The sequence below is a fragment of the Piliocolobus tephrosceles genome, chromosome 10 (genome assembly GCF_002776525.5).
Source record: "Piliocolobus tephrosceles isolate RC106 chromosome 10, ASM277652v3, whole genome shotgun sequence".
Classification (NCBI taxonomy): domain Eukaryota; kingdom Metazoa; phylum Chordata; class Mammalia; order Primates; family Cercopithecidae; genus Piliocolobus; species Piliocolobus tephrosceles.
In genome coordinates this window covers 11,553,472-11,566,119 of record NC_045443.1, presented here as the reverse complement: position 1 = coordinate 11,566,119, position 12,648 = coordinate 11,553,472, and the positions used below count along the sequence as shown (strand labels likewise).

Genomic DNA, 12,648 nt, shown 5'->3' with positions numbered 1-12,648 from the left:
GGATTACAGGTGTGAGCCACTGTGTCTGGCCAGGATTATTCTTAACATAGAATAGCTCTAGCACATTAGCCACCTCCGCAGGGCATTGAAGGATAACTGAAGTCCAGGGCCAAGAACACTCAGGGAGGTCAGGTGCCTAAAAATACTAAGGGGCTTTTAAAAATCTAAAACCAAGTATACTTCAGTATCTTAATGTTTGCAAATATCTACAAAATAGCATTAGAAAAAACGAGCACACACACACACACACACACACACACATATAACCCATCATGATAAATATTGAAATCTATTATTTACACTCAAATAATTTTACGTTTTCTTCTGTTAGACTACTTCAAGACTGGAATGTTTTTAGTCAAATATTCATGAGTGTGAAATCCCTTATTTCTCCCTAGTCTGAAAGGAGAGCTTTCAGAGATGTGATTCTTCTCGGATGTCTCCTGAAGTTTTGATTTGCAGTAAAAGCAAACAGGAACCATCCACCAAGTTAGGAAACAGCTACGTCCTTATGAGTTTATCTGTGACCCTGGTATCAGCAGTCATCTTCCAAATCTGAGACACTAAATCTGCTGTCTTGATTGTTCTTTTGCAACTTGTCAATAAGTCCTTCTCAAATTCTTCAGTAATTTTGCCTTTAAAAATATTTTTCAAGAGCCCGGAATCATTCAGAAGTTCTTCCATGTCCTCATCTTTGTATCAGAACACGCTTCCCTTTTCGTTATCTCATTCATGTTTTTCTTTTTCTTTTTTGGCCTTCTGCTTCGACCAAGCTTTATCTTTTTATGAATTTTCTTCTCCCTTCATTTTATGTTTTTCTCTTTTCTTCGTTGCTCCAGTAATTTCTGCCTCTGCTTTTCTCTAATTTTATCTTTAAATGAGATAGCGTCTGTATTAATGTCCACAGGCACAAAATCTGGAAACTGCTTTCCTCTCAATTCTGGCATCTTGGGCATTCTCAGCAGGGAAAAACCTCGAGCAAGACTTGCAAAATCAAGATTATTTAATCTGAAAATCAGGTTGCATTCCTGCTTTGCATAAACCTGGACATAGGACATAAAAGCTTTCATGCCCTTTTCAAACATAGCTCTTTCTGCCAGGATCATGGACTTGAATTTTGGCAGAAGGTCAGCTGTATTTTTCTAGAGTTTCATCTCCGCCAGGGGGCGTTTTTGGCTAATTGCAAGGAAATTGATGTATGACTCTTCTATGGGCAGGAGGAACACCAAAGCTCTGCCTCTGTAGCCAATGCGGGCTGTGCGGCCACAGCCCTGCACAAAGGCACTTGCATTGTTGGGGCGATTGTACTGCAAAACCCAATTTACTTCAGGAATATTGATTCCTGGGCCACCACATCAGCGCACACTAAAATCCCACTTTGCAATTTGCGGAACCTCATGAAGATCGTATTTCATCTTCCCATGAATGCACACAATCTTCACACTCTTCATCAGCACCTCCAGAGCCTTCCTGTAGTATTCCACACAGGTGTAGGTGCTGAAGAAGACCAGGTGTTGCTCTTGCTTATGACTGCGAAGAAAATGTAGCAGCTGGTTAAATTTCTCATCTGCCTTGCATACTATGTAGTAGTTATCCAGGGGAGAGTGGTGTTCTGGGCACTGCTGGCTGCCACACCCTTCTCCTTCACTGTGATTGGACAGGGTTCCGGAGGCCCCCTCTCCCCGAGTTCTCCAATTCCTGCTTCTGAGTGGCAGAGAAAAGGCCTGTTCTCCTCTGCTTTGGCAAAAACTCCAGGATGGTATTTATGCTTGCCTCAAATCCCATGTCCAGAAATCTGTCTGACTCATCCAACACCAGGACATGCAGGGATCACACAGAGCTGGCCAGATACAAGCCTTCTGCCTTCCTTCAGAACCTGTCCTCAAGTGGCCTGGAATGGCCACAGTGATGTTCCCACCCTGTTGCTTAAACTCTTAAATTTGAAACAGAGGATGTCCTGGAAAGCAGAGGAGAATCATTTATTTTTTATTTTATTTTATTTTATTTTAATTATTTTATTTTTTTGAGATGGAGTTTCACTCTTGTCACCCAGGCTGAAGTGTAATGGCATGATCTCAGCTCACCGCAACCTCCACCTCCCAGGTTCAAGCGATTCTCCGTTTTGGCCTCCTGAGCAGCTGGGATTATGGGCTCCCGCCACCACGCCCAGCTAATTTTTGTATTTTCAGTAGAGATGGGGTTTCGCCATGTTGGCCAGGCTGGTCTTGAACTCCTGACCTCAGGTGATCTGCCTGCCTTGGCTTCCCAAAGTGCTGGGATTACAGGCATGAGCCACTGTATCTGGCCTAGAATCATTTATTCTGTCTGTCCTTCATAGATGATAAACCAAAGTTTTAGATGTTTCCCCTTATCCTCCCCTCTTTTCCATGTTCAATTTCTCATTTCCTGGTAAGCACATCTGCTCTGGCTGCCTGCGGTCCACTTCCCCACACATGACATTGTCTTGCCTGCCGGTCAGCCTTGACCTATTCTCTCCTAAGCTTTCAAAATGATATGATTCATTTTTCATAAATAAACTTAACATTTCCACATCATCATATCTACCAGTTAGAAGGATAGTAGTCTGATTGCTTCAGTTCACATATTTTTGGTCTTTAAATAAGCTGTTTATTAACTTATATTTAAGTGGCTTCTTCCAGGGAAAGAAAAATTTGACACACTTCTCTCTCTGCTCCTCCCCCTGAAGTATTTGAAGTTTCTTTTTTTAACTGTGGAAAGAATGCAAAACATAAAATTACCATCTTAGTCATCTTCAGCATACAGTCTGGTGGCATCGAGCACAGTCACATTGTTGGGCAACTGTCACCACCATCCATCCACAGATCCTTCTCATCTTCCCAACCTGAAATTCTGTACCCATTAAACACAAACTCGTCATTCCTTCCTCCTCCAGCCCTGGCAAACATTGTTGCATTCTCTATCCCTACGAAATGGATGACTCTGCTTAGAAGTGGGATCATGCAATATGTGTCCTTTCGTGTCTGGCTTATTTCACTTTGCATGATGTCTTCAAGGTTCATCCATGTAGCAGGGTGTGTCACGTCATTCCCTTTTAAGCCTGGATAATATGCCATTGTATGGATAGACCACATTGCATATCCATTCATTCCTCAGCGAACACTTGGGTTGTTCCCACCTTCGGTCTGTTGTGAATAAGTCTTCTGTGAACATGTATGCAGAAATATTAAAAATGATTCATAAAAGATAATTGATTCAACCAGTACTTCCTGAGCTTTGCTGTGGGGCAGACACAGCGCCAGTAGGCACAATAAACAAGACTGCAGACACAGGCAGCTGCCTCCTGGAGCTCAGAGCTTAAAAGGAACAGAGACTCAATATGGTGAGGTAACTGTCAGGACTGGAGAAACAGGGTCTTCACGAGCACATAGGCTGGAGCCTGACCACCTCCCAAAAAATAAAAGGCCCCAGAAAAGTTGTGTGACTTGGTATCTGGGCTCTGAAAAGTGAATTTGGGACAAGGTTGTGGGAGCAGGCAGGAGAGGGCAGAGCAGATGGCAGAGACCAGAGGTGTCTGAGTCAGAGGACAAAATTTGGGGTGCAGCCACCCAGGCTGAGGCACACGCAGGAGCCAGAGCAGATGAGGCCAGCCCTGTGAAGCTGTTAACATCTTGGGCTTATCTTAAAATAGTAGGAAGTCACTGAAACATTTCAAGTAGGGAAGTGACAGGATCTGGTCTGCACTGTACACGAACAGCCTGTCTGTGGTGTGAGTGCATTGGACTGCATGAAGGCAAAAGTTCAGACAGGAAGTGACTGTTCAGAGTCAAGCCATCAAGGACAGAGGCCTGAGCTCATTGGATAACAGGGAAGGAGATAAGGCACAGCTGGCGGGTTACTGAGCCCAGGAAGTGAGAGAAAAGGTGGCGTCGAGGAAAGAAAGCCACAAGCTTTTTATAACAACCAGTTAATTATATTTATATAACCAGTGAATATATATATACAAATATATGTATTTATATATAATTACATAAACATACGTGTTGATGTATAATTTATATATAAATATAATGTAAATATAGTTATGTTTATACAACCAGTATATTTATATAACCAGTGAATTATAGGATAAGTAGAGGTGCAGCGAAATATTGATGCTGTTGAGTGGGGTCTGGTGTTCACATTCCGTTCTTCTCCAAGGATCTGGGGATATCTTGGTCTTGGTCTGCTTAGATCTTTCTTCGTCAGCCTGATTTGCTGCAACCTGCTAGACCTTCTGGATGACCCACATCCAAAAAGCTACCATTTTCAGAGTACGATCTATGCCCTGTGAGCCCAAAAAAGTCTGTTTTGAGTTGAATTGTGTCCCCCCAAAATTCATGTATGGAAGCCCTAATTCCTAATATGACTAGTTGAAGGTAGGGCCTATAAGGAGGTATAAAGGTTAAATAAGGTTGTAAGTGTAGGACCTTAATCTGATAGGACTGGAGTCCTTATAAGAAGGGGAAGAGACACAAGAGATCTCTTTCTCTGCATGTGTACAGAGAAGAGGCCACATGAGCAAGAAGGCAGCCATCAACAAGCCAGAAAGAGAGCCCTCCCCAGAAACCAACCCTGACGGCCCTTCAATCTCAGACTTCCAGCCTCCAGAACTGTGAGAAAATGCATTTCCGTTGTTTAAGCCACCCAGTCTGTGGTATTCGGTATGGAAGCCTGGGCAAGCTAATGCACGACCGTAAGAGGTAGGTATTATCATCTCCATTTATAGATGAGGAAACTGAGGCTCAGAGAGATTGACTTGACTAAGATCCACAGATGGTAAGCCGCTCATCCGCTGCCCTGCAGTGGAGGCTTCCTTATAGCAAGCCTTTTGCTTTTGCAGAGAATTTTCTGGGCATATCTTTGAAGAACCATGTCTTTACTAACTCTATTTCTAAAGCTCTAGCTGTGACTCTGCCTTACAACCTGCTGTGCAGATCCACACAACAATGTAACTACAGGGCCTGCTCTGCAAGATCACCCAGAGCAGACTTCCCAGTCTCAGAGATGCAGAAATGTGCTGTACTTTCTCTGTCTTCCTGAAGTGGTAACAGGGAGTTTTACGATAAGTCAGCTATATACTTTTCAGCTGGAAAAGAGTGACTTTGTGGCTAGATGGGATTCCATATGAGTTCCCTGCTTCCTAAGTGAAGCAAGTGCTTCCTTCTGTGACTGTGATGCTGCAAGGTGCACAGAGGAGCCTTGCTGCAAGGTTTCCAGTAACCTTCCTGTAAGTGCCTTGAGTTCCCAAGTGCCTGGCTACAAGTCCAGTTAAACACAAACCCTACTGAAGCAAGTTTTGAAGTTGTGGTTTGAACCAGACGAACTTATGATTTTTGTAGGTAAGAAATGACCAAATATCAGTAATTTCATGTGAATCAACCTAACGTAGTTGGCCCTTTAACCCTGCCCCCTCCGTCTCATTCTGTCCTCTCAGGCTGCCCTCAGATCACCCCAGATCCCTGGCTTCCTCCTCCGACCCTCCCTGGCAGGGTCTCCATGATGGACAGGGATGGACGCCTGGGAGAGAATTCCACAAAGGAAGAGAGAGGAAATGATCAGAGAGGTAGGAGGATAGTGTCGGGGTCCAGAACACATTACCCCAACATGTGGCACCTTGGCCTGCTGAATATTTTACACGAGAGGAAATGCAGAAAACAGTAGGAGCAGGAAGGTCACTCTCTGACCCTTTCTCCCCTGAAGGATGGTCAGAAAGGAATTCTCTGACTTGCCTTGCCTGAAAGTAGGTCGGGAGACCCTCATTCCAGAGGGTCTTGACTCAATCCCCACACCGCCTTCTTCCCTGCTGGCCTCATCAAAGCCTCTGCTCGAGGAGAGCTCCATATACATCTTGAGCAGCTCAGGGTGAATTTATTCCCCAGTCTCTAAGGGCATTTTCCTGTGAAGCTTTGTTCTCTATGACATAAGAGGAGAGGAATGTTTAGAGAAGCTGGGGGAAGAGACCCCAGGGGATTTCCTTGTCCCCACAGATGCATCTCTTTGTGAAGCAAAACACACACAAAGCACCCGGCAGTGCCCAGCATGCAGTCAGTGCTCATGAAGTGTTGGTTCCCTCTCTGCCCACTGAAGTTGGAGCAAATAGCACACAGGGTGCCAAGATTCAGCTTGATGAAGAAAAGCATAGCCCACATTGCTGCTCCTGGGCCTTGTCCTCCGTGTTGTAGCTCATAGTTAAGGACAGCTCAGGTACCGGCATTGCTTGTGCTAAGGATAGGCCAGCACATCCTCTGCCCGGTGGTCCCCAGAAATGCTATTGCCTGGTGACACTCTGTATCTCCAGTTCATCGCCCCATGCCTCTGCAAAGCCCACTCTACCTCCCTCTCCTCCCAATCCACCTGGAGCTCCCACCTCTCATCTTTCCTTCCCACTGCGGGGCAGGTGGCGATCTGCAGGCCTCCCTGAGACAGAACTGCCCTTACCCTGCCTGAGATCCTCAAAGCCAGGGGCACTGATGAAGCTCTTGGCGCTGACAGGATGGACTGGGATCTTTCCCTGATGGCCTCAGGGGTCTGAGGATAAAGTGTGCCAGACATGCAGGGTCTATAGGAAGCAAGACAGAGGGAGGCACTGAGCTGAGCACAGATAGGAAAAGGAAGAGCTCGTGGCCCAGAGCTAAAGAAGACATGACCCACTGACCAGAAGACCTTGTCCCAGTGGGAAAGGCACATCTTAGTGTGGAAGGGTGTGGAGCTCAGGAGGGATTTAGACTCAGCAAGCACTCAGGCTCATTGCCCTCTGCTCAGGACAGCACAACCCTCTAGGTCAGGTTTCCTCTCTGTCTTTAATCCAGGGAGCAGGTGTCAGAATCAAGGACACCATCAAGATAGGATGACAGGAACATCTGAGATGTGCCAAATTTTCAAAGGCCTAGCTGTCACAGCTGGGGGCAGATGGGGGACAGTCTTCTCATGGGTCCACCCTGCCCTATCTGGCACAGCCTAGAACCCTTTGGTCAAAGCTGGCTCTTTCCACCCTTAGAGCAATGTCTCTTCTGTTGCCTCTGAGTTAGGCAGGGCATATGTAATACAAATTTCATAGAAAGGGAAACTGAGGAATGGGATGGGCTAAGTGACTTGGGCCAGAGGATAAGTGCCTTGGGATCAGGACTCAGATCTCCTTGGATCCAACACCAGATGTCTTCTCCCACATGGAACTCTCTCCCTAATCTTAACAATTCCATGGCTCCATGGTTTCATCGGCCATCACAGGAGAATGAAGCCACAGAAATTGCATGCATGTTTACATGTGTGTATATGTACATATTTGTGCATGCACGTACATGTGTGTGTGCATGAGTAATGTGTGGATGTGTGCTGAGCAAAGCGGGGGAGGGTTGGCAGTTCCTGATGATTTTCTCCATCTTGAACATTGTGGTGCTTTTCCTGGGAGATCCAGACAACCATGGTGTGTCAGCAGGAGGGGTCTCAGGACAAAACCTATGAAGTGAAGATGAACAGCGACACAGAGGCCTGCATTGAGCCCAGCCTCCTCCCCACAGAGATATGAGCTCTGTTGCCCTCTTCCCAGGTTGGCCTCAGTGTGGGAATGGGTTTGGGGAAGCAGGGCCAGGTCTCTGAGATCCCACCTCGGGCTGATTTGCAGGAGGAGAGGAGATCACAGAGAAAAATCTGTATAGCCTCTCTCTCTCTCTCTCTCTCTCTCTCTCTGTGTCTCTCTCTCTCTTACACACACACACACAAACACACAGCCTTTTTTTGTTTGGCCTTTTCACCAGGAGCATTTCTAAACATTGCCTCTTAAATCTTTTAGGCTGTAACCAACAGACATAAATCTATTTTCTGGTGAGACTCAGTGCAAACATACAGATGTTGACAGTTAAACAATGTTTCAAGACAGTACTTATAATAAAACTGCCCAGAAGAGGGCACTGGTGGCAAATCTAGGCCTGAGTTTTTGTCCTTGCTGGAATTTTATTATTATTATTATTATTATTTTTATTATACTTTAAGTTCTAGGGTACATGTGCATAACGTGCAGGTTTGTTACATATGTATACTTGTGCCATGTTGATGTGCTGCACCCATCAACTCGTCAGCACCCATCAATTAGTCATTTATATCATGTATAACTCCCCAGTGCAATCCCTCCCCCCTCCCCCCTCCCCATGATAGGCCCCAGTGTGTGATGTTCCCCTTCCCGAGTCCAAGTGATCTCATTGTTCAGTTCCCACCTATGAGTGTGAACATGCGGTGTTTGGTTTTCTCTTCTTGTGATAGTTTGCTAAGAATGATGGTTTCCAGCTGCATCCGTGTCCCTACAAAGGACGCAAACTCATCCTTTTTTATGGCTGCATAGTATTCCATGGTGTATATGTGCCACATTTTCTTAATCCAGTCTGTCACAGATGGACATTTGGGTTGATTCCAAGTCTTTGCTATTGTGAATAGCAAATAATAGTGCCGCAATAAACATACGTGTGCATGTGTCTTTGTAGTAGAATAATTTATAATCCTTTGGGTATATACCCAGTAGCAACGGCAGCAAAAGCCAAAATTGACAAATGGGATCTAATTAAACTAAAGAGCTTCTGCACAGCAAAAGAAACTACCATCAGAGTGAACAGGCAACCTACAGAATGGGAGAAAATTTTTGCAATCTACTCATCTGACAAAGGGCTAATATCCAGAATCTACAAAGAACTCAAACAAATATACAAGAAAAAAACAAACAACCCCATCAAAAAGTGGGCAAAGGATATGAACAGACATTTCTCAAAAGAAGACATTCATACAGCCAACAGACACATGAAAAAATGCTCATCATCACTCGCCATCAGAGAAATGCAAATCAAAACCACAATGAGATACCATCTCACACCAGTTAGAACGGCAATCATTAAAAAAATCAGGAAACAACAGGTGTTGGAGAGGATGTGGAGAAATAGGAACACTTTTACACTGTTGGTGGGATTGTAAACTAGTTCAACCATTATGGAAAACAGTATGGCAATTCCTCAAGGATCTAGAACTAGATGTACCATATGACCCAGCCATCCTTGCTGGAATTTTTGAAGTATTTTAGCTACAGATCTAGATTCATTAGAAAGTTGTGACACCCTCTTGGTCAGTTATAATGGGCCCTTTAAAGAATAGCTTAGCATAGCATAGCATAGCATAGCATAGCATAGCATAGCATATCAAAATAGAAACCTTCAGAGTGCATCAAACTTCACAAAGGTAAGTACTGTGTTGTGCAAGACTTGCTTAATTGCCAATATCTGTATGTATCTGGGGGATATCTTTGTGAAACATCTTTAGGACTGTGGGTGGCATTCATAGCAGTTTGAGACACACAGTTTCAGAAGCTTTTCTGAAAGGACTTTAGAGTGAGAAAGGACTAGCTTTGTAGGCTTTTGAAGACAGAAGAGGTATGGCTGGAGGTGGTGGGAGAGGGCACTAGGTCCCTCTCCCTGGGGAGTGTGGGGGAGCAGCAACCAGGCCAGCACAGCATGTGGCTTCCAGGGGCCCCAGTGCTTTCTTCTTGGGAACTGGTGGGAGGATTAGCAGAGATGCCTCCTTTTCCTCTGTCATAGAAAGAAGAATCTAGTGAGTAAGGAAAAACATGGAAATATCCCAACCAGTGACTCTTGACAGATCATTCAACCTTCCTGTGCCTTTGTGTCCCCACCAGAAAATGGGGCGGTGGTGGTGACAGAACTACTTTTCTGACTCAATGAAACATAGCCACTATAAAACCAAGATAAATAATCTGATGTTCCTTATGAGATACTGTTCTCTACATTGACTTTTAGAGAATACAAATTAATACCTGATCACTTACCTTAGACATCAGAAAAGCCTATATTTTAACATATTTTAGTCCTTCTAGAGTTGTTGGTACTCTCAGGCACTCTGCTATGTCATGAAGAACCTGGTCTCTATCCTCAGGGAGATCCCACAAAGTAGGAAAGTAGGAGGGTCTCAGAAGAGGAAGATAATACAGACAATGTCTCACTAATCTCCCCCAGAATGGTACAACCCTGAGGGGTACAGGCTTCAGAGAAGGTTGAGAGCAGGGTGACCTTAATGGGTACCATGCACAAGATCAAACAAAGAGAAGTGTGCTCTGGGAGAGTGGGGGTGATATGCAAAAGAAAAAAAATATAATAGGGAGGCCTTACCTGGCTGAGAATGAGAATAAGGCTTGCAGGCATAAACACGTGTGGTCTTTGCACAAACAGCATTCCTGCACACCTGTAGGTACTCCAGGTCTCTGTACTGTGCCAGGAACAGGTGTGAAGTCACCCTCACAGGTGTGGGGTGGCACCATGGATCAGCGAGACCATGGACTTGTCTGAAAAATGGGGTTGGAATGCAACAGTGCTTCTTGGACTACAGGCTGAACCAGTAGGGATTGTGAATTGATTTTTTAATGAAATAAAACAGACTAAAGTAGAGTAGGACTCACCAGGGTGCAATACATGCACCTAAGGTAAATAAAGGGCATGAAGTTTCATTCCATTAGGTGTGTCTGTACATGATGGGAATGTGTCAAATCTATGTCTCATTGAGTCAAGGCCTAGAAACCATAGAGTAGATGCCCACTGGGGTCCCTTTTAGCCCTGCTGTTCATCTACTGAGTGGTTATAGGATGCTTGTAGGCAGCTACTTATGGGCTCTTGCTGATGAGGCAGGTGTCAGGGAACAGAGAAATCAGGGGCCAGAGAAGACCTCTTTAAAACCCCAGGGGAGTCCAATACTTGCTCGCAGAGGCTGGGCTAATTTTGATTTTTAAAGAAGACCTGGCTCTGGGTAAATACCAGCACAGAGAGAACTGAGCAGGGTGAAGGCAGGCAAACAAGGGGCATATTATGACTCCCTCTGTGTATTTTCCCATTTCGTGGAAGAACATGTTCAGCTCCCCACCCACAGTGACCAGTGTGTGGAGCAGCAGCTGACGTCTCAAGGATTTACTGTGGGAAGATGAGAAAAGGGCGCTTTTCATCTGTTGGTGTTTTTCCAGCCATATCAGCCTACCTCGCAGGATGTGAGTGTGTGTGCCACCCTGTCCCACCTCTACTGATGTTCCTCCCCTTGTGCTGCCCAGGTGCCATGGGACACACGCTCCTGTGCAAAGGCATATGGGAAAGCCCTAACCTCACTCACAGGGCAGCCCTCAGTCACCTGAGTCCAGGTTCTCCAGCAGCTACAATTTTAGGAATTTGTAGGGAAACATATGAGGGAAAGAAGTGTCCTACAACTGTCAGGGATGGGGCACTTTCCCCTGTACCTAAGCACATCTTCCTCTTCCTGCTGCCTCCCCAGCCCCAGCTCCCTTTCCTCCCCACAGCCTGGTGACAGGGATGGTGCACTGAAGGAAGTCCAATGGGCAGATGCCTACACAGCTTTTTTGTGAAGTCACTTTTAGTTTTAACTTAATTCATTAATTTATTTTTATGACAAAGCAATGAAACATTTCTTTGTGAAGCCAGATATCAATGTAACAGGTAAATGGGTTTCTGCCACATCTCCACATTGTTGGGGGGATGCTTGAACACCCCCCACCACACACTCTTAAGGCCCAAGGTTGAGCTCTAGATGAGGGAATTTCCTGCTACTGGAAGGGCAGGCACTGTGTAGACAATCATGGAGAGAGAGCCAGAGTGACTTCCTTGTGTAGAAAAGCGACTTCCTTGGGGGGAAGAAAACCCAGAAATAATACAAGGTCAACATATGAAATCAAATTCAATATCTATATGCTAGTGATAAATAACTGGAAATTTAAAATTTTGCAAAAATTCCATTTATAATACCTCTGAAAAATGAAATTTTTAGGTATATAAGAATCTGTATTCTGAAAACCAAAAATGCTATAAACAAAATCAAAGAAAGCCCAAACAAATGAAGAGATATATTCATGGATGGGAAGACTCAATGTAGTAAAAATTTTAATTCTTCCAAAATTGATCTATTCCTTTAAAGCAAATCCACCAAAATCTCAGCACAGGATATTTTGTCTATATAGACAAACTGATTCCTAAATTTATATGCAAAGGTAAAAATAAAGAGAAGAATTCAGTAGGAGGAGTTGTGCTACACAATTTAAAGTTCTACTCTGATGTTAGAGGAGTCATGACAGTGTGTTTTTTGGGGGAAGGACTGGATATAGAGACCAGTGGAACAGAATACAAAGTCCAGAAGTGGATCTACACAAACACGGCCAAGTGATTTCTAACAAATGCAACTCAATAGAGAAAGGAGAATCCTTCACCAAATGCTATGGGAACAATGGCATTTTCATGTGTAAAATTTGAACCTCAACTTAAAATTCCTACTTTATATCAAAATTAATTTCAATGGATCACAGATTTAAATTTAACATGGAAAGCTATTGAACTTTTAGAAGAAAACAGGAGAAAATTTCAACACCTAGTTCTTAGACATGACACAAAAACAATTCATAGAAGGAAAAACTGGTGATGTGGACTTCCAAAAAATTTAGGACTCTTGCTCTGTGAAGAGTCCTATTGAGAGGACAACAAGAAATGCTACAGATTGAGTGAAAATATCTTCAAACTATATAGCAAAGGACTTATATATAGAATCTATGAAAAACTCTCCAAACTCAACACATTTTAAAACACTGTC

The 12,648-nt window shown here is 44.2% G+C and overlaps 1 pseudogene; it reads right to left on the bottom strand.

Annotated features, from left to right (window-relative positions):
- Positions 1-535: 535 nt before the first annotated feature.
- On the bottom strand, positions 536-5,868 carry LOC111552095 (annotated as a pseudogene).
- Between the last annotated feature and the right edge of the window lie 6,780 nt (positions 5,869-12,648).